The 25,431-nt window shown below is 36.8% G+C and overlaps 1 long non-coding RNA gene across 1 annotated transcript in view; it reads left to right on the top strand.

Annotated features, from left to right (window-relative positions):
- The window catches only part of LOC138921627 (uncharacterized), a 360,207-nt gene extending 335,597 nt beyond the window's left edge, over positions 1-24,610 (top strand). The window contains exons 2-3 of the long non-coding RNA XR_011434369.1: positions 12,312-12,466; positions 21,506-24,610. This is a non-coding gene — a long non-coding RNA (uncharacterized lncRNA). The remainder of the gene's footprint in view (positions 1-12,311; positions 12,467-21,505) is intronic.
- Positions 24,611-25,431: the final 821 nt, after the last annotated feature.

Below are 25,431 nucleotides of genomic sequence, written 5' to 3'. Positions count from 1 at the left end.
AAATAAATGAGCCACTAAAAGTCTGGCATACTGAGCTAATGTGAAAGCTTTTCTTCTGAATCAAGCATATATCATCACTAGATAAAATATAATAACTTTTTTTTAAGGATTTTATTTTTCCTTTTTCTCCCCAAAGCCCCCCGGTACATAGTTGTGTATTCTTCATTGTGGGTCCTTCTAGTTGTGGCATGTGGGACGCTGCCTCAGCGTGGTTTGATGAGCAGTGACATGTCCGCGCCCAGGATTCGAACCAACGAAACACTGGGCCGCCTGCAGTGGAGCGCGTGAACTTAACCACTCGGCCATGGGGCCAGCCCCCAAATATAATAACTTTTGATACACAGCCATTGAAAAAGAGAGAGAAATTCCCAAAGCCAGCTATGATGGACGAACTCTAAGAACAGTAATCGGGAACTATGGATGAAGAATTCATGGGCGTACATGAACTTGATCTGGACTTGAATGTCTGCCACAGGAGCTTCTGACATCCCCTGAGAAGGTAATATCCAGGCTTCAGGCCCTGTGAATGTGGGGAGCTGATATTGAGTCATCTGTGTAAAGTTTGGAGTACCTAGTTTTGTCCTATCATAAACTAAATGAGAACTAGAGAAATTTCTCCCCTTGGCCCACAGAAATGGAAAGAAGTTTGCCATCTAATTGCTGTCATTGGGGAAAAAAGAGTCTCCTGCAAGAAATCAGAACCTCTGGCCTGTGCCACACTCAGGTTTGGGTCCTAATTCATATTTACTTACATAATGTAGCCTCCACTTTAGCCAAATGATTAACCAGTTGGGGACCAGTGAATTCCCTGTGGTCTTGGAAGAAGAGCAAAACATACAAAATAGAGAAATCAAAATTAATATTCAATGGGAGTTTTGAATTCTGACTAGTCAGAGTCAAAGAGAATTTCCTTGCTGAGAAGATGTGCTGTAAACCATCTTGCTAGTATGAGGAAAGAACAGATAAAGGGGCCAGTGAAGAAAAAAGCAGAACTGAGAATTAGGAAGAAAACTCCAAAGTCCTGAAGACATATGTGGACATCCAGAATACAACCAATTCTGGACTTTTTAGTAATGTAAACCAATAATTCCTTTAAAAAATATTTTAAACCACTTTGTGTTTCTGCCGTTTGCAACCAGAAGCCCTAATATTCAGAATATGAGTACTGAAATTCTGACTATCTTCCAAAAAATTAGTAGCAACCCTAGGTCCCCTTTATCAAAGGAGGAAAGGAATTATAACTGGTAAAGCTTCCCATTTGGGACAGGGTAAGTTAAGCTGTGTAACACACAGCCCCCAAAATCTTATTGGCTTTAAACACAAAATTGTATTCCCCATTCACATTCTTGTTCATCAGGGTTTGGTTCTCGTGTAGCTCTGTCCTGTCTTCATTCTGGGGCCAGATTAAAAGAGCAGCTCCCATCTGGGACATTTCTGATCCTGTAGCAGAAGGCAAGGAAAAAATGGCAGAGCCAGAGGATAACTCAAAGCTTCTACTCGAAAGTGACATGTTACCTCTCATCTCTCATTGGCCAAAGCAAGTCATATGGCCAAGCCTGATATCAAAATGGTGAGGATGTATAATCCTCTTACAGAGAGAAAAATATTTGAAACAATAATAAAATCTCTTCACACACTTTTGCCATATAAGTAAAAAATACACGTTTGAAAATATTCACATGATTCACATGACCTGTCAGAATTGGTGTGGTATCCAGGATCTGTTCCAGGACAGCCACCACTCTCTGCAGCTGTATCATTTTTCCCTCTGATTTGCCTAGAAATGTAGGAGATTGACTATAGACAAAGGGGCCACTTTCTACTTAGAAACACTGGGTGCAAAGTGAATAGTAGGCCTTGAATTTCATATCCCATTGTTTTGATCACAGTTGCACTGTTCAAGGAATTCGTGTCCACTGTTGCATTAATTTTTTTGATCCAGCTCCCTGTGCAGCCCTCTCTTATGTTTTAGCGAGAACAACTTCATCCGTATTGTGCATGCTTACAGTTACTCTGCTTTTTGTCCCCCAAGACCTCTGCTCTTTGAATATACACATGGAGGCATTGCCATGCCTCTGCAATAGGACACAGAGGTTTGAAGTGGATTCATAACTTACCTGAACAGGCCCTCTTTCCAGTAACTTCCTAAGTGGTTAAACCAGGTAACAACTCCTACTCTTACTGAGAGTTCTCCTTGGGGACTCTTGGTGTCTTCGGTGCTGAGAAACCACAGTTGAGACCGTCCCAGTCCACCAGACTCCACAAAACAAAGACTATTCATTCTCAATCACTTTCCTTACAGGATGCTCTATGCCAGAAGTTTACCCATCTTTTCTCTTGCATGTGAGGTTCACTCACCCAAGTGGAATGTGGGTTGAATTGTATTCCCCCTCCAAAATCCACGTGTCCAAGTCCTAACCTCCAGTAGCTCAGAATGTGAATTTAATCTGAAACAAGGTTGTTTTAGATATAATTAGTTAAGATGAGGTTATCCTGGAGAGAGTGGCCCCTAATCCAAAATGATTGGCATCCTTATACAAGGCGGGATTTGGGCCCAGGCACACATGCAGGGAGAACACCCTGTGAACCTGAAGGTGGCCATCTACAAGCCAGAGACAGAGGTTGGAACAGATCTCTCCCTCACGGTCCTCAGAAAGAATCCACGCGGGCAGCTTGAGCTTGCACTTCTAGACTCCAGAACTGTGAGACAATAAATTTCTGCTATTTCAGCCACTCAGTTTGTGGCCCTTTGTTTTGACAACCTTAGAAAACTAATACAAACCCCTAGCGCCGAAAAGTGTTCTAAGGACTTCTTACATTGGTCTGGGATATTTATCCTAGATTTCATGTAATACTTCTGAAGTTTTTCTTTTCATTACATACCATAAAAACACTTGAAGATTCACAATATTTCATCGTCTAACCTGTATATCCTAATTGTCCTATGTAGCTGAAAGTGGTGCAAAAGTTCTTTCTTATAGCATGGGCTCATTTGTTTGTTTGGAGAGAAAAACGCTCAATTTGAAAATGTGCATTGAGTTGCTGAGGTGGCTCTAGGTTCCTGGGTTTGGAGTAGCCAGGGAGTTTTTCAATCAGTCCCAAGATATAGGGCTCCAGCAGGCGAGAAAGTGTTTTAAAGATGAGCCTCTGTCCTTTATATGCCCCTGCCGATAACTGAATTCACTGCAGTACTCCTCTGAACTCTTCCTCCGAATCAAATCAGAGGATGTTACAGGTGTCCGCCTCAGGGTTTCTATTTTAATTTCAACTTTGCCCACATGAAGAAAAGTTTGCTGAATTCTGTTGGGTTTACTCCATTTTTTTAATGCAAGGTGGGTGGCATCTATTGTCTTCCAAAATAAGTACTGTCAAGGTTTATAAATGTTAAGGTTGTATTAGTACGAGGAGAAACTCATTGGTCTGTAAGTGTGAATATTGAAAACATGAGATAGCATATTTATAAGTCTCTATAATTGGACCTGTACAGTTATTTGCTGTAGGAAATGAGGCAGCATCCCACAGGAATTACCTTCTTTTAAAAATTATTTCAATAGTCTTTTGTTTTCAGAAATTGTTGAGTTACTTGAAAGTCATTCCTGAACTTTCAAATAAAACCTTATCTAAAAATGACAAACATTTTCTATTCAAGATGTTTTTACGTCTAGAAACTGGAGCTCTTGTTCCGAAAATCATCCTCTTTACACAATACTCCACTGCAAAATGTGAAAAATATTGTTAGTTTGTTTTCAGGAAGATTGCATTTTTGTTAAGCAAAGACTTTCAAAATGGCATATCCTACATGATTCCATGTATGTAACATTTGTGAGATAATACAATTATAAAGAAAGAGAACAGATTGGGAGTTGCCAGGGGCTAGGGATGGGGGAGGAGAGAGTTCTGGTTATAAAGGGGTACACAAACAAATCTTGCATTTGTTACAAGATGGTACAGTGGAGTATTTTGATTTTGGTGTAAGTGAGGAAGGGACACATGATAACGTTGCAAAGAGGCACACACACATACACTAATGAATGCATGTATAGCTAGCGAAGTATGAATAAGGTCAATGGATCATACCAATGTCCTGCTTGGGGTATTATACTATAGTTGTGTTAGAAGTTAATTTTGTCTGGGGGAGGGTGCACAGGGTTTCCCTGTACGTTTCTTTGCAACCCTTCATGAATCTGGAATTTTTTCAAAATAAAAAGTTAAAAATATTGAACTGAATAAAAGAAAAATAACACTATAAAAGTCTTGGAAACCACTTAATTCCCTATCTTGGGTCTAGGATTCTGTAAAAAGAAAAATCTGACTCCTCACTACGCTTTGGGTCCTCTCTGCTGCCTTCATGTTCTCAAGCACCAGGAGGTGCTGCTATTTCTAACTTGTATAACATTCTTAGGAATTATCAGATTTCTTTCATTGGGCCAAAAGATCATTTTGAACACAATTAAGGTTGAAGTAGATTCTTTACAAAGAAGGTGTAGCCATCTTCTTCAGGAAGACCTGCTCAGTTTTCAATACATAATGAGGATCCTTGGAGACGGCTGTTCGTGCTGGCCTTCTGTATTAGCTGTGGATATAGGAAATAGAAATCACTTTAGCTTTTTCAAACAGCTTGGATTTAATACAGGGAATTGGATACTTACGAAATCATTTGAAGGGTTGGAGAAGCAGAAATAAGGGGATATTACTGAATGTTTAGATCCAAGATATCAGAAAACTGTTGATGCTACCACTACAGCTACTGCCCCTGCCAGTATAATGTAATTAGGTGATGGAATATGTGATCCATCACTTACAAACATTGATGTCTATGGGAAATTGTTTGTCTCCTGCCATGGGTGAAGGTTTATGGTCTCTGGCTCCCCTCTGCCTTCCAACTTCCTGAAGTGCACCTCATTATTGGAACCTAGTTCTCCTTCAGAACCCAAGCTCCAAGGAACTCAGAGAAATAGTGTTTAGACTTCCAGCCCCTGTAAAACAGGCATGGACATAGAAGCAGATAAGAACTGATGTCAAGCCCTAATGAATAATATCTTAACCTTAGGATAACTTTTTCTTGACAGAATAGTCTATCCAAATAAGATTCTTAGGAATACTAGCCTTGGAAACCCAGTGTTTCAGTAATTTTTGGTCACTATGCTCCACTTTTCTATCCTGTTTTTTACTCTTATCCCACATATTGTCTCTTTGTTCTCTTTCCTAGCTGAAGCACCTTTCTCTCCTTTCTCCTCAAATTGACCATTATACCTTCTGTAATTAAACTTCGTTCCAATTAAACTTTATTAGAGCCTCATCTACTCCCCCTAATCTGACCCTTGAGCCTTATTCAAGTTGGCTGTTCTAATTTGTACTCTTGCTCATCTGACTTCCTGAATTTCTCTTACTCAGTAACACCTTCATTACAAGTGCCAAACTCTTACTCTCATTCCTATATTCTTCTACACAAATACTCCTTAATTATTGTAGATTCTTAATTTCTTCCATATTAGCCACTCCACTTAGTCATTGTGTCCTGATTATATCCCTGACTGATTCACCTTAAAATCTTAAATTCAACATTGAGCTTAAATATTATAGCATCTAGTTATCCTACTTAATAATGCTTACTAAATATTTTTTCTGTAATATTTATTTCTATAGTTCCTAGACCCTCCATTTTTTCCCTATTAATCTCTTGCTGTCTTTATCTTATACTCTATTCAACTTAGAACTCTTGCCCCATCACTTGAAACATGTTTGTACAAAAATCACCAACTCATTTGTCTTGTTCTTCTTCTGTTGTATTCGTTTAACAAGGTTCAAACTGAGAGGTTGTCTGTGTGTCCATAGGTTTGTGATTGTTCAGCACTGAAACATGCTAACTGTGCCTTTAGGAAATCATGGTCTACAACTTCAAATGCTTCCTCATTGCTTAGCAATCAGTCATGTTTCCCTAGTCTGCCTTTATCTCCAATTATCTCAGGAGCTATTTCAAGCGCTCTTCACTCTCTTCAATCCTCTTGCACTAGTTTATTGTGTAGCCACACTTCATTTTTAGAATAAAATATAAAAATGATTGCATGGGAAGGGTCCTAACTTCATGCCATTTATCTGCATACTTACTTACCTTCTCATTCTTTTCTTATTTACAACATTCCTGAACTCCAGAGTTCTTCTCCTTCAGCCTATTTAGGGACATCAATTCAATCATTTCTCTCTGTCTTGTGTGTTTTCAACGTCTACTCTTATTCTAGATCTCATTTCTGCTCAAGTATATCCAAGCTTTAAAGAAAAAAGAGAATAAACAAATCTTCTTTGATCCCAATTTATCCTCCAAATATTGTTTTCTTCTCCCTTTTACAGCCAAGCTTCTTTTTTTTTATTAAAATTATGATAGTTTACAACCTTGAGAAATTTCAGTTGTACATTATTGTTAGTCATCTTGTGGGTACACCACTTCACCCTTTGTGCCCTCCCCCCACCCCCCCTTCCCCCTGGTAACCACCAATCAGTTCTCCTTGTCTATATTTTAACTTCTACCTATGAGTGGACAAACAGAGTTCGTCTTTCTCTGTCTGGCTTATTTCGGTTAACATAATACCCTCAAGGTCCATCCATGTTGATGTGAATGGGACGATTTTGTCCTTTTTATGGCTGAGTAGTATTCCATTGTGTATATATACCATATCTTCTTTATCCAATCATCAGTTGCTGGGCACTTAGGTTGGTTCCATGTCTTGGCTATTGTAAATAATGCTGCAATGAACATAGGGATGCATGGGACTCTTGGGATTGCTGATTTCAGGTTCTTAGGATAGATACCCAGTAGCAGGATGGCTGGGTCATAAGGTATTTCTATTTTTAACCTTTTGAGAAATCTCCATACTGTTTTCCATAGTGGCTGCACCCGTTTGCACTCCCACCAACAGTGTATGAGGGTTCCTTTTTCTCCACAACCTCTCCAACATTTGTCACTCTTGGTTTTGGATATTTTTGCCATTCTAACGGGTGTAAGGTGATATCTTAGTGTAGTTTTGATTTGCATTTCCCTGATGATTAGTGATGATGGGCATCTTTTCATGTGTCTATTGGCCATCCTTATATCTTCTTTGGAGAAATGTCTGTTCATGTCCCCTGCCCATTTTTTGATCGGGTTGTTTGATGTTTTATTGTTGAGCTGTGTGTGTTCTTTATATATTATGGAGATTAACCCTTTGTTGGATAAGGAACTTGTAAATATTTTTTCCCAATTAGTGGGCTGTTTTTTTGTTTCAATCCTGTTTTCCCTTGCCTTGAAGAAGCTCTTTAGTCTGATGAAGTCCCATTTGTTTATTCTTTCTATTGTTTCCCTTGTCTGAGGAGTTATGGTGTCCAAAAAGATTTTTTTGAAACTGATATCAAAGAGTGTACTGCCTATATTCTCTTCTAGAAGACTTATTGTTTCAGGCCTAATCTTTAGGTCTTTGATCCATTTTGAGTTTATTTTAGTGAATGGTGAAAAAGAATGGTCAATTTTCATTCTTTTATATGTGGCTGTCCAGTTTTCCCAGCACCATTTGTTGAAGAGACTTTCTTTTCTGCATTGTAGGCCCTCAGCTCCTTTGTCGAAGATTAGCTGTCCATAGATGTGTGGTTTTATTTCTGGGCTTTCAATTCTATTCCATTGATCTGTGCACCTGTTTTTGTACCAGTACCATGCTGTTTTGATTACAGTAGCTTTGTAGTATGTTTTGAAGTCAGGGATTGTGATGCCTCTGGCTTTGTTCTTCTTACTCAGGATTGCTTTAGCAATTCGGGGTCTTTTGTTGCCCCATATGAATTTTAGGATTCTTTGTTCAATTTCTGTAAAGAATGTCATTGGGATTCTGATTGGGATAGCATTGAATCTGTAGATTGGTTTAGGTAGCATGGACATGTTGACTATGTTTATTCTTCCAATCCATGTGCATGGAATGTCTTTCCATCTCTTTATGTCGTCATCAATTTCTTTCAAGAAAGTCTTGTAGTTTTCGTTGTATAGATCTTTCACTTCCTTGGATAAATTTATCCCAAGGTATTTTATGCTTTTCCTTTATGATTGTGAATGGGATTGAGTTCTTGAGTTCTTTTTCTGTTAGTTCATTGTTAGCATATAGAAATGCTACTGATTTATGTATGTTGATTTTATACCCTGCAACTTTACTGTAGCTGTTGATTGTTTCTAATAGTTTTCCTATGGATTCTTTGGGGTTTTCTATATATAAGATCATGTCGTCTGCAAACAGCGAGAGTTTTACTTCTTGACTGCCTATTTGGATTCCTTTTATTTCTTTTTCCTGCCAAATTGCTCTGGCCAACACCTCCAGTACTATGTTGAATAGGAGTGGTGAAAGTGGGCACCCTTGTCTTGTTCCTGTTCTCAGAGGGATAGCTTTCAGTTTTTGTCCGTTGAGTATGATGTTGGCTGTGTGTTTGTCATATATGGCCTTTATTATGTTGAGGTACTTTCCTTCTATACCCATTTTATTGAGGGTTTTTATCATAAATGGATGTTGGATCTTGTGGAATGCTTTCTCTGTATCTATTGAGATGATCATGTGGTTTTTGTTTCTCATTTTGTTAATGTAGTGTATCACGTTGATTGACTTGCAGATGTTGAACCATCCCTGTGTCCCTGGTATAAATCCCACTTGATCGTGGTTTATAATCTTTTTGATGTATTGCTGTATTCGGTTTACCAGAATTTTGTTGAGGATTTTTGCATCTATATTCATCAGTGATATTGGCCTGTAGTTTTCCTTCTTTGTGTTGTCCTTGTCCAGTTTGGGGATCAGAGTGATGTTGGCTTCATAGAATGTGTTAGGGAGTGCTCCATCTTCCTCAATTTTCTGGAATAGTTTGAGAAGGATAGGTATTAAATCTTCTTTGAATGTTTGGTAGAATTCTCCAGAGAAGCCATCTGGTCCTGGACTCTTATTTTTGGGAAGGTTTTTGCTTCTATTTCTTTACTTGTGATTGGTCTATTCAGATTCTCTATTTCTTCCTGATTCATTTTGGGGAGGTTGTAAGAGTCTAGGAATTCATCCATTTCTTCTAGGTTGTTCAATTTGTTTATAGCCAAGCTTCTTTTAGAAAAACATACTCAGTATCTCAAGTTATACTATGTAAATACCTCTCTTGGGAAATATGTCTCAGAGAATCTCTAGACGAAGCGACTGGGGTTTGTTAACTGGATTCTCAACAGTTTGCTCTGCCAGCTTCTTTGGAAATTTTGATGCTAATTATTGTCTGAGAGACAATAAAGCTCACAGTGTCTTTTGTCCACTTGGAGCCTCCTTGTAGCCAGGCCAGCCCCGCAGAGATCTTGTTGTGGTCTAGTACAGAAACCTCAACCAGAACCTGATTCTATTTTACTCTTCCTCAAACACAAGTCATCACAGAAAAAAATGTAACCCAAGGAGTAATACCAGTTCCTATTTATAAAATATTTATTCTCACTACATTTCATCATATTTTAAAAGCCTTAACTATAACATGGCATTGATAACTATTTTTTTGTTGGAAAAAAAATCGAAACTTTTTAAAAAAGATGAATGTCAGCTAGTCAGTGCCTAAATAAGAAAAGAGAATATGATCCCAAATTGAATTTGTTCAATTGCAAATATGGTCTTTTCTTAGAATTTATGAAACAGCAGCTTCCTAAATTGCCAAGGTGGTAAAAATAAAGGTGAAGTAGTTCTGTAGTGTTATTGTTGCTTTTTTAATGTCTTCTTTCTGTTTGTTACATCAGATAGTCAACAATTTTATAATAAGTGGAGAACCACTTCTCAAAAAAACCCCCAAAAAACCTACCCCAAAGACAGTTGATAAGTTTACCTAGGAGCATGTTTCTAATCAAAAAGGGATGCTCTTAACCAAGCAGTCTTATTAAAAATGCTTCTGTATGTTTATTTCAACATTAGACATGTTTTCATTGTATGTGGGACTACCTTTATGTTTCGTCTCTGCCCAGCAACATTTATTGCTGAGTTAGAACCACCTTCATTTTGGACAATTCTGTACTTTCCCCAATGCACACTGAGTGCATCTGTGGCTTGAAATTATTATAAAAATGTGTTTCTTCTTATAGTCATGCTACATAGTGTTAATTATTCCGGTTCAGGGATGATCCTTGATCCTCTTTAAATCTGCAGCCTCGAGCACAGAGCACAGAACTAAGTGGACAGTCTTCACATATCCATCAAATTCAATTGAATCACTCAATATCTAATTCCTGTTCATTTGGGAACCACTACTTTCCATAGTTATTAGGCTGTTTTCATACCACATACTTCCATTTCAACTGCTAGTGCCCAGAAAAGAATTATGAGGAAAATCCTCATTTAAAGTTTTAAACTGGTTGAATATTTGAGAATTTTAAGAGTGTGCCTTGAAATATCTCAGATAGGGTGACCAACTCATCCTGGTTTGCCAACGACTTTCTGGTTTTAAAACTGAAAGTCCTATACCACAGGATCCCACTCAGTCCTGGGCAACCTGGTAGAATTGGTCATCCCAATCTTGGACAGCCCTAAAATTTTTTTAAACATCTTGAAGGAGGATATGGAGAAAAGAGAACCCTATATTTATCCAAAGAATTTGAAAACACAAAGGCATAAAGATACTTGCACCCCTATGTTCATTGCAGCATTATACACAATAGCCAAGACTTGGAAGCAGCCTAGGTGCCGATCAAGGGACGAATGGATAAAGAAGATGTGGTATTTATACACGATGGACTACTACTCAGCCATAAGAAATGATGAAATCCGGCCATTTGTGACAACATGGATGGACCTTGACGGTATTATGCTGAGTGAAATAAGTCAGAGGGAGAAAGTCAAATTCTATATGATCTCACTCATAAGTAGAAGATAAAAACAACGACAAACACATAGCATTGGAGATTGGATTGGTGGTTACCCGAGGGGAAGGGGGGGAGGGGTGAGGGCATAAGGGGTGATTAGGCTCACATGTGAGGGGATGGACTATAATTAGTTTTAAGGTGGTGAACATGATGTAATCTACACAGAATTTGAAATATATTATGATTTACACCTGAAAATAAATAAATAAATAAATAAATAATTTAAAGAAAAAAGAAAAGAGAACCCTAATACACTGCTGGTGCGAACGCAAACTGGTGCAGCCACTCTGGAAAACAGTATGGAGATTTCTCAAAAAATTAACAATAGAAATACCATATGACCCAGCTATTCCACTACTGGGTATCCAAAGAACTTGAAATCAATAATTCGAAAAGATATATGCACCGCTATGTTCATCACAGTATTGTTCACAGCTGCCAAGACGTGGAAACAAACCAAGTGCCCATCAACAGATGAATGGATGAAGAAGTGTGAAAATATATACACAATGCAGGACTACTCAGCCATAAAAAAGACAAATTCATGCCATTTGTGACAACATGGATGGACCTTGAGGGTATTGTGCTAAGTGAAACAAGTCAGACAGAGAAAGACAAATACGGTGTGACTTTACTTGTATATGGAAGATAAACACATAGATCAGGAGAACAGATTGGTGATTACTAGAGGGGGAAGGCGGTAGGGGGAGAGTGAAAGGGGTAAAGGGGCTCATATGTATGGTGACAGATAAAAATTAGACTGTTGGTGGTGAATACAGTATGGTCGATACAGAAACGGAAATATAATAATGTACACTTGAAATTTACACATGTTATAACCTGCTATGACTTCAACAAAATAATTAAAAAAATAAAATATTCAGCTTAATACCCCCCCCAAAAAACGTGTTGAAAATCCATGTTTCTTGTATTTATTTCATATGTACATGTGGCAACAATCAGATTTTGGTAAAACGACTGATTATTTACCCACTTCAGTTGACTTTTGCCATTTATCATAAAACCAGTTAAATATGACAAAATGTTCCATAGTCCAGAAAGCTGGCTTCCTATTGATGATCCCTTGGTTTTCCCCTAAATCAGGATATTTAGAATTGTGTTAGCCTTGGTTAATTGTTCCACATATGTGATGGATAGAACTTTCAGTATCTTTAAAGTAATGAAATATTCGCTGCTTGTTTTTGTGAGTCAGGAAGAATTACGGCATGCTCATAGTGATGTGACTGATTTACATCTACTTCCATATTTTTGCTAACCTTCATTTTTCTCTAAGTAGACTAATGTTCATGTTAGTGCCTCTGTGGTGAATGAAATTGTCTCAAACTAATGCAATATTCCTTGTTCATTTACTAAAAAGATGCACACCTTAAACATGGTACTTATCCAACTTCTTCTAATTCACTATTCTTTTTTTTAATAGATAAAATGGTATATAGGGTGTTTCTCAATGTATAATACTCATACCACCCGCCACAACATCAACCCAGGGAGCTCCGTGTTGTTATCATGGGTGCCTAATTCAACAAGATTCCAGGTGATTCCAGTATCCAGCAACATGTGTAAACCACAAGCCAAGTAAGTGCAATGGTATTTGTAAGTGCAATAGACTTCCTAATTTATCGGAACTGTGATTTTGGAAAAAATTGCCTAACTTCTCTGAATTTTAATTTCCTCATCTGCAAAATGGAAAAGTATAATAGCTACATAAGGGCAGTGGATCTCAAGTGAGATACGGAAATGTGAAATGTTTCAGAAACTGTAAAATTCGAGAGCAGTTGTTATCTACTCCCGTATTTGTGATCCTTCTCTTCGGCTTCCTTAGAAATTGTAAGGAAAAGTTATTCATGCTGTTTGCATGCTAGTTACTTAATGGCTTCTACTAAGGTTGCATATCTTTTTAAGTAAAATTGACCCATTAATTCAAATCAGTTTTACGGGTATTTTGTCTGATTTGATTAGTCAGTTTGGTCAAATTGGTTGAACTGGTTGTGTGTAAAAATATAGACAGCTTTGATAAAAATTACCGTTGCATGCCGACAAATGGAGCATAACTAAAATATGAAACCTCTTCCATTCCATGCTGCTGATTAAGGTCTGGCGGTAAGTAATTGGACAGGTAATTTCAGATTTCATCTGCTCTAACAGATGTCTGTTACGAATTGGAACGACTACTTACAGTTGCTTCTGACTCTGTCCTACCCTGCTGTAGGAGTCCTTCTAATAAGTAGCACGCTGCCCTAAGACCTCAAGAGAACTACTACAATTAGTAGTCCCCCTAAGACCTTTCTCTTTAGGAGGCTTTCCCTAGTCAACCCGATTTTATTCTGATAATTTCTTTACTTCTGTTCTAGAATTTAGTCTTTTTATTTGCATGGATTTGACAATAAACTTTATGTTCTTTTCCATGTGTTCTTTTCTCTTTCATTAGTATACATTCTATATGATATCTAGTTTGACTTAAATCAGAAAATATGTACCGAATATCCACTAGATGCACAACAATGTTGTATTCCAAACAATAGGATAACTGCCTTACTCTCAAAGAATTTCTAATATATTTGGAGAAATGAAATATGCAACTTAATAAATATATAGCAAAGTAGTATCAGTGTGGTAAACTCAGAGTTAAGAAAACCATACTTTGGCCTGAGTTGGTCATTAACCTACCCTGTGACATTGTGAAAGCCTTTGGCCTGTCTGGACACGTTTGCAAACAAGGCAGATACAGAGGATTGTTAGACTAGAACAATCTGGTTTCTAAATGAGAGTTCTGACAGTAAAGGGTTCAATGTGCACTAGTTAATCCAAGAAGACTACAATAAAAAGATGTTTTTTGAATCCTGAAGTGGAAGGAAGGAAAACGAAGGGGAGAAGGAAATTAGCATCACCTAAGTACAGTCTTAAGTTGGCTTCTTTGTATATTTTATCCCATTTATTCCTTACAATAATTCTGTGAGTTTAATATCAGATTGAACCCTATAAATATGGTTTTTGTAGGTTCCTAACAGTCAAATGGGCAATTCTATATGGTCTAAGAAAATACTATTATTCTTATTAATAGAGAAATTCAGTCTCAGAAAAGTTAAACAGTTTGTTTAGGGTCAGACAATTATGTCTGACTCTAAAGTCCTTACTGACTAATTCTTTCCATTTTTCCTGTGTGTAATTCATCAGCCACGTCCTGTAAGTTCTATTCCTCAAATATCCAGATTCTACTGACTTCTCTCAATCTCCACTGTTCCCATCTTAGTCCAAGTCACAATAACTTCTCCCAAATAATATAATAGCCACTCTGCTTCTATTTGGCTTCCTGATAACCCATTCTCCACGCAGTCTCCAGAGTGACCCTTTAAAGACTCAAAGCAGAAGCAGGTCATGTCAGTCTCTGTTTAAGGAACATAATTAAACATAATTTGCAAAAAACCCCAAACCTCTGATGGCTTTCTACCATGCTTTGAAACAAATTTATTTATTTTTACCATGTTTCTTTACCATGACTCCTACCTACAACCTAAATAGTGCTTGGGACACAGGTGTTCAAATTACTTGTTGAGTGAATTAAAAGTGGTATGTCTGTTAAAGTTGGGAAAATAAAGCATGAGTGATCAGGTGGGAACCAATTGTAATGGTGTTTGAATGGCAAGCATTTTAACTTTATTCTCTCTGTCACTGGAACCCATTGCAAGTCTATAACTAGGGAGGTGTAGAAAGAAAGAAAGTAGAGTCATAGAAAGATTAGTTTGAAGATAGAGAATAAAAAGGGAGAGAGAAGAATGAGAAAAGGCAAGAAAACCAGTTGAAAAGTTATTTCAGTAGACTCCACTGAGTAATGACGTCTTCAGCAAAAGGGGGGGGCTGCTTGGAAAGGACGAGGAAAATATAGATGTGAGTTTCTGGGGAACTAATAAAGGAAAAAGGGCAGACGACACTGTGGGCTCAAGAAGATTGTAATTCTTTTTTCCTCTGAGTGACCAGATGATGCTCCTACCAGTGCTGAATCCAGTCGGAAAGGAAAAAGAATTTTGGAAAAATATTTTAGTATTAGGTGATTTGAGTATGTGGTAAAACGTGAAAGTGGAGAATATACATTGTAAATATGGGGCCAAATCCTCTATCTCTTAAAAAGGTCTTGAAAATACCCCATCCTCTTCTCCATCCTCCCTACTAGTATCCTGGTTCACGCCTTCATTATTTTTGTTCTCTTGCGTGGGCTAAGGGAATCATCTCACTTGTCTCTGGGTTTTTACATTGCCTCCAGAGAACTTCCTTGAATGCAAATATGTCCCTGCATTTCCTGACTTAAGACTTCTTGCGGCTTCTCTTGTGACACCCACCCCTTTGTCCCAATTTCCCATAACATCGTGTCCAAAATTCTTAGCGTGACATACAGGGAACTTCTCTCTCTGTCTCTAACTTAATTCTCCAGCCATTCCACCCTTCACTGCTCCATGCCCCACCCCCTCCTATGCCCATGAGTATTGTCAGTAATTGGTCTCAGTAGGTTCCCCTGCTCCATCCTCCATTCCTGATTCTCTAAGAGACAGAGGATAGTACCTTCCCCCCAAGAAGGCAAAAGAGGCCATGGCCACTCTTTCTAGGATAGAAATTTTAATTTGCCCAAATAACAAGATTTTAACAGAGCCTTCAGGAGTGAGCACAAATGCAAGAGTCAAGAAGTGGTGCTTCAAGGAAGTTAGAATAATCTGTAACAAACGCTTCTTCCCTATTACCAGTTCTTTCATCCAGAAATCTTCACAATGTCAGTGTTCTTCTTGCCCCGCAGGGGTAGCAGGGAGGGAGACTGGGGGAGACTTGAGATGCCCTAGAGCACTGGCACTCATCCTTTTTTCACCTTGATTGAGAAAAAAATAAATTTTACAACATGACCCAATATTCTGATATAAACATATACAAACATAATATGTTATATATGCATATTTAAACATATATCTGCATATATAAATACTTGCTGTATAGGCACATGTAATATATATGCATATCATAAAACTGAGAACAGTTTCGCAAAATAATACCTATTATTTCTGTTGCAACATACACTAATATTTTCTATTTTATTCTCTTCCATTTAAAACATTATTATTGAGACCCATAACCCTCTACTAGGTTGAGATGAGCGTAGTGAAGACCATTACTTTGAGGTTGGTTAACTAACAAATGACACGGTTATTTGCACCGTTGGACAGTGCTAACTGTGAAATCATGGCTGGCCTTATTTTCAACGTCCTCTGTACAAACACGTTTTTCATCGGTGTGTGAAATGAAGAGCCAATACAGAGAAATTACCTTGCAACTTCCAGGTTACTTGTACCCAATTTACAAGGACTACATGGTGGAGGGGGTTTTCTTTCCACAGTACTATGCTGCTTTTGCAATGCAGAGGCCTAGTTTACATTTAAAAAAGCACTTTTGGTAGGTGAGTTTGAACCCAGAGGCCTTCCATTACCCCCACTCTTACCTCTATTTTAGATAATACCCCATTTTTCTCATTGCTTTAAAAGGTGATTTCATCCAATCTATCATTTCATAGATGTGGAAACAGAGGCATTAAAGGTTAAGTGACTTGCCCCAAATTATAGACAGTTGTTATCAAGAACAGGTCTAGAATCCATTTCCTGTGTCTTGCTGCCTTGTGTCTCTATTGTGTGATACTGCTTCTTCCTGGGTTCTCAATATATGCGTTGACTGAGTTGCCAATGCGCAAGAAGAGAGCATAATGGGAAATATTTACATTCTCATTTTTCATGTGTTTTTCTCTTAGGAACTCAACCCAAAGTACCAATGACTGGCAGGTTTTGTTCAAAATATTCATTATTTTTATAACTAAGGAAAACTGAGGCAGATTGACTGGAAAACATTCACATATCAAGTCTCTGGTGAAGCTTTTGTGTTCTTTGAGCCTCCATGATTACTCTATACTTTGGTGCTGCCTTATATTAAAGCTTGAATTCTTGATTTGTCCTCCTAGATTTTCACAATTTGAAGCTAGGAGGGAGAAAGAGTGTCTTAGAAGACAGAAATTATTTTTTAAACATTGGTGACTAACTTTTCCTCCTTTACCTTCATTTGGCGAAAAGGCATCCCTGTGCTCATCTCCCCAGCCTACACACAACTCAACATGAAATTTGGGAAGAATGCAAGAAAACATGACTGGTATCTCTTTCCTCAGCTGTTTTATGAGGCCCAGGACCTGCAGAATCACCCTGGTGCCACCAAAACATAGTTTAAGAAACTTGAGGAAATACCTGCTGGCAAGAGGACACAAATCTATACTACCAATTTACCCAGGGGACAAGGATAATTGGTATGATGTAGATTTCCAGGCTAAAAGCAGTGCTCACTGGCCACTTCCATACTCCATCAAGGGACTAATCATTGGACAAAGGAATGGATCAATGAGAGGCCTGGAGAATGCCTCCTGGAGGCAAAGGGTATAGAGAATGAAAAGAGCACTGTCTGCGGAAACCTTGAACCCAAGAGTCTGTATAAAATCATCTAAGGTACCATGATGGAAAGAAAGTCATTATTTGGATGCCAGGCACACAGTGTGAACAAGAAACTGCCTCTCTTCAAGGTGGCTGGCATGGATGAAGGGAAAGAAAACTTGTCAACTTTGATGTGTTACTTAGGGAAACAGAAAATGTTCCAACCTGCTGATAGTGAAAGCACAGGACAGAAAGATGAGGGGAGAAAGAGGGGGAGAAAGAGAGGGGGAAGGAGAGAGAGAGAGAGGAACAGTCCTTGTCCCTCTTAACTACAAACTGTTTCCTACATACTCAACTAAGGGTGATGTTATGGAATGAGTTGCATCCTCCCCCCAAATTCATATGCTGAAGTCCTACATCCTCACTATCTCAGAATTTGGCTGTATTTAGAGATAAGGTCTTTAAAGAAATAATTAAGTTAAAATGAGTTTAAAATTAGCATGGGTCCTAATCCAAATGTCTGATGTCCTTAATAAGAAGAGAAAATTTGGGCACAGATACATACAGAGGGAAAACCCTGTGAAGACACAGTGAGAAGACAGGCATCTACAAGCCATGCAGAAACTTGAGAAGAAACTGATCCTGCCAACATCTTGATCTTGTTAGAAAATAAATTTCTGTTGTTTAAGTCACTCAATTTGTGTTCTTTGCTATGGCAGCCTGAGCTGACTAATTCAAGTGGCCTGATCAGAAACAGGGGTAGATTGCCAACTGACCTAAGTCAATGTGGTCCTGCATGATGTTTTTGGGAGACATTTGTTGAGTTGGGTAAAGACTATAGATGTCCCCTATCGCATCCTCCTTACTAAGTTACAAGGAAAGTTAACCTCAGGTAAAATTCTCCTGCAAGTCAAGGACCGATTAGAAAAGAGCACAAAATAATCTTGCAATCTGTTCCGTAATCTCTGTGTCATAGGAAACTCATTGCTATTGTGCATGGATGGGACACTCAGGAAAACAATATTCTAGAGACAGAATGCAATCAGCTTACATTACCCATTAGATAAACAGAATCTTCTGAACACAGCATATTTCTGAATGAAACTCCGTTTATAGGAGGAATAGTAAAAAGCTCAAACAATTTTATACTCTGTTCACTCAAGGCCAGGAAACATTTCTACAATTTTTAGCCAAGATATTTACATATCTTGAACACTACTGATTTCTCCAATGACTACGCACTTCTAAAAATCAATAAAATAATTCTTTTATGGATCCAGATCTAATGACTTTTCTCTTAGCCATCTATTAAAAAAAAAGATGTCTGATTTATGGATCCAGATCTAGCGCCTTTTCTCTTAGCCATCTATTAAAAAAAAAGATGTCTGAGTTAGGGAAGTCTTACTCAAAGACTGATAGAAAAAAATCTTTCTATAACCATAGACATTGTAACAATGGATTTAGAATTTACAATGTAAAAGCAATTGTAAATGATTATGGCTTCTCCATTTCTCTGACAGTCACCCACATACATTAATGCATTGATTTTTCAATGTAATTTTATAGGCCATCAATAGCAAAGGCATTATACCAAACCTAAATGTAGTTTTTTCTGATAGAGTTAATGCCAAATATATAATTGCTAATGTAAAATGTGTAAATCATCAATTTTGGCATCCTACTGTTTTTCCCTTTTGCATATTTTCAGAAGGAAAGTCTGGAGAGAATAAATCCATGGTTCACTTGGAAACTGATTCTTCTTTAAATCAATGCTACCAGTGAATGCCATTGACTTTAAATGTCTTCCTATTCTATGGATAGGACAGCTCCAGACATTATGTGAATTTCATTTTTTAAACTTCTTCATTTCCTGGTGTTAAATTTATGAAAACTGATTTTTTGGGAAGTGGTGAAGTTGAGCTTTGCCATCTAATGGCTGAAAAGTGAAGGTAATTGTATCCTGCCATGGCCCTTTGACTAGCTTATGCAAGCGAACAACACAGCAGGCAGGAAAGTAGGTGGTGTGTATACCCTTGCTGTCACCCAGTACATTTTCTTCAACAGAGAAATGTCCTGTAATAAAAGCGTTTCCATGATTAGGTGATTATAGATACAGATATTTGAATTGAATTTTGTTGGGAGGATAATCATGTCTAACCAGGTGCCTCAGTTTTCCCAACCACCAATGTGGATGATAACATCTTTATTTACTTCAAAATTATATTCAGAGGCTGCAGGCTTCTTAGATTTGATTTATGTCTCATAGCTCACCTGTGTTTGTCTTGAGTCACGGTGCTTTAGAGTGATATTGGAAAGCCAAAAATTCCTTAGGAACTTTCTTATATAAAATTACTACCAAAGTGTCATTAGCTCTCTAAATAAATTTGAAATTACCAGAAAGTAAATATTTATATAAAAGCACAAATAAAACTAGAAATTATTAGTGCTTAGAAATACAAATAGAGCCAAATTAGTTCTTACATGGCATGTCCTTCCCTCCTTTTCAATATGTATCATGCTGTCTTAGTTTGTCTATTAAGATCCAACTCCAGAAATGCCATCCACTCTATGAATTCTCCTTCTCTTCTCCTCCCTCCTTCCTCAAGCAGAAGCCACAGCTCATTTTCGGGATTTCTACAGTATCTTGTCATTCCTCACTTACAGTATATGCAGCGTATATTTTTATTTTTCTGTCTGTTAGTCAGTATACTGTGTGTCTATGATATTCTATGCATTCCTTGAAGGGAGCAATTGCATTGTAAAAATTCTTTTCTAACCAAGAATTGGCCAAGTATCTTAGTCTGTGGTAGAGTCTCCATAAAGAGGGGAGAGTTTAACGTAGCATATGGAAAGTTAAATAATGCCAGATAAATCACAACATTCTGTGGTTCAAAGGACAATGAATGATACAAAAAAAAGTTCTATAAGTTTTCAAAGAGTTGGCCTGGTAGGATCAGAGAGGCTTTATGGAGAAATTGGGGACTGAAGAATGACTTGGAATTAGAGCATCTAGAGAAGAAGGGACATTATTCCAATCTAGAATTACCAAAATTTTCACAACAACAAAGTACTTGTCAAATAAAAATATTTTTCCTAGGATGTCAAGTTGGATAATACAGAATGCTGCTTAACTTTTACAAAATTGACATATATCTTAACCGTTAAAGCATTATGGAACTTTCAAAGCCAGGAATTCAAACAAGAGAATTTTGAAAGTGGAAGCCTAAGATTCACTGATTTTCTGATATAGATTGTAAAAATCTTTAGTTTCAGTTTTTCCTTTGCAGAATGGAACGAGAACTACATATTTTTTTTTTCTGTCATGGAATTGGTAAGATAGGGGCCATTGTTGGGGGAGGGTTTCAGGCATGTACATTGTACTCCATGCACTATAGAGAGAGTGCATGTGAGTTGTGCTGGAGTCATGCAATATGTAAGCTCTGGGTCCATGCCTGACCTGGTGCTAAGAAATTTGATAGATCGTCAATCACTTTTGCAAATCTTCCCCTTTTTCTTTAAGAGCAGGCACACACTGATACATAAGAAGCACAAATTGATGAGATAATTGGGTAAACTTATGTTGAACGTGAAGGGGAAAGCAACAATTTGGAGAATGAAAAGAATATGGATCACTATAAAAACTATTTTCATGCTTCAGTGCTATGATAGATCCACTTAAGCAATCAGGAATACGTGGTTCCTTGAAAGCTTTCATTAATGTTTGGTCCAGAGGTCAAGAGATGATTTATTTGCCCAATTACACATTGGTGTTGGTATTGAAATTGACATTGGTATTCCTCTACGGCAGAAGCATCCATTTGCCTTGGGGACCACAGTGCTAAAACTGTCAAGATAGTCCTGCGTCTTTCTCAACTAAAAAAATCCTGAAATGTCAGAACATTTTTCATTGCAGTAGTCAATACTTCAGCCCAGGTTAGCAGGTAAAATTATAAAATTGTCAAGCTTTCTAACCTTCCAATTTAGAATTTCTCCTTTCCCCTATTAGCAGTACTCCTTACACATCTCAGCCAAAAGCTTCCACTGAAAAATACGCTTTATAGTTCTTGTAATTGCCAACATTTATTGAGCCCTTTTTATGTGCCTAAGTATATGTTAACTCTTTACCACAATAATGCTCATAATTACTCTATTATCTTATCTCTTTATACAGATAAGGAAACTGAGGCCAATGGAGGTCAAGTGAGATCACACAGCAAATAAGTGATGAAAACGACATTCTGAATGAAAGTCATCTCAGTCCAGAGCGTAGGCTTCTGATCTTTATTTTACACTAATATTTGGGGCAAAAAAAGTTATTGAACAGAAAAATCTTTGACGAATATAATCAAAACAATGAGAAAACATAATAGTTTAAGAAAAAGTTATAATCAGAATATGCTGTAAATTTTTAAAAAATAGGAAAACTACTGTATTAATTCTATACTAATATATTTGAAACTCTTGAAGATATGATCAAATTCAACAAAAATATAATGGACCGAAAGGAACACAAGAAGAAACAGCCAAGAAATAGGAAAAAAAGTTAAACTTTCCTCAGAAATAGCAGAAGAGGCACCAGGCACAAGTTGTTTTATGGAGAAGAGAGAGAAATGAAGCAAGTACCCTTTATACAACAATTTTATTATTTAGATATATAATACACAAATTTCCACACTTTTCTTATCTGCAATAGAAGCTGTTACATAAAACGTAAACTAAAGTAGAAAAGCAAGAAACAGAACTTTCAAATCTTTAATACATGAAGAATTTTAACCAATAATTTAAAAATAAGATATATCTCAATAAATGAGCAAAGAAAATTAATAATTAGCAACAAAGAGGCAATAATAAACATTCAGCTTTACTAGCAATCAAATAAATAAGAATTAAAACAGAACTTTTGCCTATCAAAATGAAAAAGATAAAGAATGATATAATACTCAATGAATCTGAAGTTGCTATCTTTCTGAATGACTATTTTATAATAAATAATAAATAAAAGAGGAAAGACTTTTTAAATATATTTACACTCTACTCAGGATTCCATAAGGAAATTAAGAGTAATGAATGTAAAGATTATGTATAAAGGTATTTATTGCATGATTTATTACACTTGTGAATACTGGAAATATCCTACAGTAGTTTTTAAAATTAGAAAATTTTTTTTTTCTGAGGAAGATTTGCCCTGAGCTGACATCTGTGCCAATCTTCGTCTATTTTGTATGTGGGCCGCCACAGCACAGCTGCAGATGAGTGGTGTAGGTCCACGCTCAGGAACCGAACCCTGGCTGCCAAAGCAGAGTGCACTGAACTTAACCACTAGGCCATGGAACTGGCCCCTCACAGTATTTTTTATTTTCTACTTTTTTGGTTTTGAGTTCTGAAATTATTACCTCAACACAAATGTATTAAATGTCTACATTTGGTTTCAGATCTTTGCTGATGAATGTGAGACATCTCTATGCTCGAGAAGCTTGGGTTTCATAGAGTAATATGAAACACGAGAAGAAATTCAGTGTTGCAAGAGGGTGTATAAATCAAGGCTAAATTTTAAGAAATAATCTCTCTTTGCTGTGGGAATATGGAATAGCTGGACCTCAATGGGAGTTGAGCAGGATTGATCTGTGGAGGAGGTGAGGCTTGAACTGGACATTGGATTTCACAGTATTGAGTCTCCCAGTCCAGGACCATGGAATATCTTTGATTTCTATCATCAGCGTTTTGTAGTTTTCTGCATACAGATCCTATATATATTTTATTGGATTTGTACTTCAGTACTTTTTTTGGAGTCTGTATGCTATTGCAAATGGCGCTGTTTTGTGAATTCAAATTCCAGTTGTTCATTGACGGTATATAGAAATGCACATGACTTTTTATGTATTGACTTTGTAATTGTGACTTGCTGTATTAATTTATTAGTTCTAGGAGTTTTTTTGTTGTTTCTCTTTGGTACATTCTTTGGGAGTTTTCTCCATAGACAATTATATCTGTGAATAAAACCAATTTTCGTTCTTTCTTTCCATCAAAATACTTTTGATTTCCTTTTCCGTCTTATTGTACTAATTAGGACTGTCAATATGATGCTGAATGGGAGTGGTGAAATGGCATCCTTTAGTGTTCTCAGTGTTAGAGGGAAAGCTTCCAGTAAGTCACTATTTAATATAATGTGAACTGTAAATTTTTGCAGAAGTTCCTTATCAATTTGAAGTCCCCTTATATTCCTAATTTGCTGAGAATTTTTATCATGAATGGATGTAAATCTTGCCAAATACTTTTTCTCCATCCATGGATGTAATTATATGATTTCTCTTTTTTAACCTGTTAGATCACATTGATTGATTTTCAAATGCTGAAACAACTTATCTTGATTTCTGTTCTAATTTCATTATGTCTTTTCCTCTCTTTTCTTATGCCTAAATTGGTTTTTAAATATCTAGTTTTCTGAGGTGGAAGCTAGGTTATTGATTTTAAATCTTTCAGTTTTTGAATATATGTATTTAGTGCTATAAATTTCCCTTAATTACTGCTTTTGCTGCATCCCACAAATTTTGATAACATGTATTTTCGTTTCATTTAGTTGGTAATAGTTAAAAATTTATCTTGAGACTCCCTTTTTGGTCTATGTGTTATGTAGAAGGTGTTGTTTAATTTCTAAATGTCTGAGGATTTTCCAGCTATCCTCTGTTACCGATTTCTGTTTTAAATCCACTGCTATCTGCAAACATGCTTTGTATGATTTCTATTCTTTCACATTTGTTAAAGTGTATTCTATGACCCAAAATGTGGTCTCTCTTGGTAAATGTTCTATGTGAGCTTGAGAAGAATGTGTATTCTGTTGTTATTGAGTAGAGTATTCAATAAATGTCAGTTAGATCAAGTTGATTGATAGTGCTGTTTAGGTCAACGACAGCCTTACTGATTTTCTGCCTGCTTGATCTATTAATTACTGATGGGAATAGGGTGTTGAAGTCTCCAACCATAATAATGGGTTTATCTATTTCTCCTTTCAGTGTTTAAATCATGTGTTTTGGTGCTCTGTCATACAACTTCAGGATTCTTGAAGAATTGTCTTATTGGAGAACTGACCCCTTAGCCATTATGTAATGTCTTTTTTTATCACTAATAATTTTCCTTGTTTTAAACTATACCTTGTCTTAATAAATTAATCAACATAAATTAAATTAATATATTAGATTAATATAGCTGCTCCAACTTTCTTTTGATTAGTGTTAGTATCAAGTATCTTTTCCATTTCTTTACTTTTAACCTATCTGGAGTTTTATATTTAAGATGGATTTCTTATAGACAACATAGTTGAGCTTTTTTTAAAAATCCATTCTGATTATCTTTCAAATGGTGTATTTTACTTTGACTATATTTAAAGTGATTATTGACATAGATTAATTCCACCATGTTTCTAATGTTTTCTATTCATCATGCTTATTATTTTTTCCTTTTTTTTGGCTTCTCTAGTTTTTTTTTTCTGTTTAATTTTTTTTTTTTTTTTGAGGAAGATTAGCCCTGGGTTAACATCTGCTGCCAATCCTCCTCTTTTTGCTAAGGAAGACTGGCCCTGAGCTAACATCGGTGCCCATCTTCCTCTACTTTATATATGGGACGCCTGCCACGGCATGGCTTGACAAGCAGTGCCATGTCTGCACCCAGGATCAGAACAGGCAAACCCTGGGCAGCCAAAGCAGAACGCATGAATTTAACTGCTGTGTCACCAGGCCGGCCTCTGATGGCTTCTCTAGTTTTAATCAGGATTTAACATGATTTTATTTTATCTCCTCTCTTTTAAAAAATTAATGATTATCTTAAAGTTTGAATTATTTTTAAATGAATTTAAATCCACCTTCAAATAACACTCTACCACTTCATCTGCAATGCATGTGCCCTATAACAGACTATTCCTAATTCCTCTTTCTCATCTTTTTTGGCATTGCTGTTATTCATTTAATTTATCCATATGCTGTCATCAGCCAACACTTTTTACTATTATTGATTTGAATAGAGTTATATTTTAGATCAGTTAAGAATAAAAAAGTTAGAACTTTTAGTTTAACTTGTTCTTTCTCTGATGCTTTTCCTTTCTTT

This window comes from Equus caballus, chromosome 2 (assembly GCF_041296265.1).
Source record: "Equus caballus isolate H_3958 breed thoroughbred chromosome 2, TB-T2T, whole genome shotgun sequence".
In the NCBI taxonomy this organism is placed as follows: Eukaryota; Metazoa; Chordata; class Mammalia; order Perissodactyla; family Equidae; genus Equus; species Equus caballus.
Note: the sequence above shows the minus strand (reverse complement) of the source record. Positions and strands in the feature narration are given on the sequence as shown.